This window comes from Otolemur garnettii, unplaced genomic scaffold, assembly GCF_000181295.1.
Source record: "Otolemur garnettii isolate 467f Iridium unplaced genomic scaffold, OtoGar3 scaffold00056, whole genome shotgun sequence".
Lineage (NCBI taxonomy): Eukaryota > Metazoa > Chordata > Mammalia > Primates > Galagidae > Otolemur > Otolemur garnettii.
Genome location: NW_003852451.1, coordinates 79571 through 82570, shown reverse-complemented (window position 1 = coordinate 82570; position 3000 = coordinate 79571).

The following is a 3000-nucleotide window of genomic DNA, read 5'->3' as shown; positions in this document are numbered from 1 at the left end:
GATGGCATTGAATCTGTAGATTGCTTTAGGTAGTATAGACATTTTAACAATGTTGATTCTGTACAGCCATGAACTTGGTATGTTCTTCCATTTGTTCATATCTTCTGCTATTTCTTTTCTTAGGGTTTTGTAATTTTCCTTATAGAGGTCCTTCACCTCTTTTGTTATATTCCTAGGTATATTCCTAGTTATTTCATTTTCTTTTAATCTATTTTGAAGGGGATTGTATCCTTGATTAGCTTCTCTTCTTGACTATTATTGGTGTATAGAAACGCTACTGATTTGTGGACACTGATTTTATATCCTGAGACACTAATGTATTTTTTGATCACTTCCAGGAGTCTTGAAGTTAAGTCTTTGGGGTTCACTTGTATAAGATCATATCATCAGCAGAGAGGAAAAGTTTGCCCTCCTCTGCTCCCATGTGGATTCCCTTTATTTCCTTCTCTTACCTGATTGTATTGGCTAGAACTTCTAACACTATGTTGAATAGTAGTGGTGATAGAGAACAACCTTTTCTGGTTCCAGTTCTAATTGGAAAAACTTTCAGATTTACTCCTTTCAATAAAATATTAGCTGTGGGTTTTTCACAGATGGCTTTGATCAGTTTAAGAAATGTGCCACCTATGCATATATTCTTCAATGTTCTAATTAGAAAAGGATGCTCGGTTTTATTGAATGCTTTTTCTGCTTCTATTGAGAGGATCATATGGTCTTTTTTTTTTTGCTTCTGTTGATATGGTGGATTATGTTAATGGACTTGCATAAGTTAAACCAGCTTTGCATTCCTAGGATGACACCTACTTGACCATGGGGTATGACTTTTTTGATGAGAAGCTATAATCTACTGGCTAGAATTTTGTTGAGAATTTTTGCATCTATATTGATTAGTGAAATTGGTCTGAAGTTCTCCATTTTATTTATTTATTTATTTATTTATTTATTTTTGAGACTGAGTCTTATTATGTTGCCCTTGGTAGAGTGCTGTGGCATCACAGCTCACAGCAACCTCAAACTCTTGGGCTGAAGCAATTTAGCCACCCAAGTAGCTGGGGTCAACTATTATTTTGAGCGGGTCATCACACCGCTCAACTATTATTTTTCTTTTTGTTATTGTTCTGATTGTTGTTTTAGCTGGCCCTGGCTGGGTTCAAACCCACCAGCCCCAGTACATGTGGCTGGTGCCCTAACCACTGACCTATGGGCACTGAGCCAAGTTTTCCTTTATAGTTGGATCTTTTCCTGTTTTGGTGTCAGGGTGATGTTTGCTTTGTAGAATGTGTTGGGGAAGATTGCCTTCCTCCTCAAATTTTTTTGGAATAATTTCTGTAGTATGAGAATAAACTCTTCTTTGAAAGTTTGATAGAATTCTGGTGTGAAGCCATCCGGACCAGGGCATTTTTTTGTTTGTTTTTTGGACCTCAGTGCTTGAAATTGGTCTGTTCAGATCTTCTTCTTCCCGGCTAAGCCTAGGGAGAGAGAGGGTGTGATTCCAAATATCGATCCATTTCCTTCCACATTGTCAAATTTCTCAGCATAGAGTTTATTGTAGTATTCAGAAATGATCTCTTGTATCTCTGTGGCATCTGTTGGTATTTCCCCTTTATCATTTCTGATTGAAGTTACTAGAGATTTTACTTTCCTATTTCTAGTTAGTCTGGCCAATGGTTTATCTGTTTTATTTATTTTTTCAAAAAGCCAACTCCTTGTTTTGTTAATTTTCTAAATGATTCCTTTGTTTTCAATTTCATAAATCTCTGATTTAATTTTGGATATTTTTTTCTTCTGCTGGGTTTAGGCTTAGATTGTTCTTCTTTTTCCAATTCCATAAGCTAGTTTGTGAATTTGTTAATGCATTCTCTTTCTCTCTCTTTTTTTTTTTTTTTTTGATGTAGGCATTAAAGCAATATATTTTCCTCTCAGGACTGCTTTTGCTATATCCCACAGGTTTTGGTAGTTTGTGTATTCATTATTGTTATGATCAAAGAAGTTAATGATTTCCTCTTCTGTCTCTTCCTGCGCCCAGCTGTCATTCAGTATAAGGTTGTTTAATTTCCATGTCTTTGTGTGTGGTTGAAAGTTTTTGTTGGAGTTGAGTTCCACCTTTAATGCCTTGTGGTCTGAGAAGATAAAAGGTAAAATCTCAATTCTTTTGATTCTGTTGAGGTTTGTTTAGTGTCCTAGGTTATGATCAATTTTGGAGAATATTCCATGGGCTGATGGGAAGAACATATATTCTTTAGCTTTCAGATAGAGTGTTCTATATACATCTGTCAAGCACAGTTGTTCTAGGGCAGTGGTTCTCAACCTTCCTAATGCTGTGGCCCTTTAGTACAGTTCCTATAGGTTGTGACTGACAGGTTGAGAGCTGCTGTTCTAGGGGCATATTTAAGTCCCTTATATCTTTGTTTAGTTTTTGTCCAGCTCTGTAAGAGGAGTGTTGAAGACCCCTGCTATTATAGTGTTATGGGATATCACATTGCTCAGACTAATTAAGGTCTGTTTCAGAAATCTTCGAGCATTTAAGTTGGGTGCGTAATATTTAGAATTGAAATGTCTTCTTGTTGTATTTTTCCCTGACCAATATGAAGTGTCCATCATTGTCTTAGTTGCTTTAAATCCACTTGTATCTGAAAATAAGATTGCAACCCCTCTTTTCTTATGAATTCTGTTTGTCTGAAAAATTGTCTTCCATAACTTAAATCTGACTTTTACTTTGTCCTTTGAGGCTAGGTGTGTTTCCTGCAGACAGCAAATGGATGGCTTGTGTATTTTTATCCAATCAGCCAGTGCCTCTTCAGTGGGGAATTCAAGCAATTAACATTTATTGAGAGAATTCTTTTATTTTTTAGGGGGGGTGTGTGAAATTTTTGTACTTTTTTTTTTTGCTTTTTTTATTAAATGATAGCTGTGTACATTAATGCAATCATGGGGTACAGTGTGGTGTTTTCATATACAATTTGAAATATTTTCATCAAACTGGTTAACATAGCCTTTATG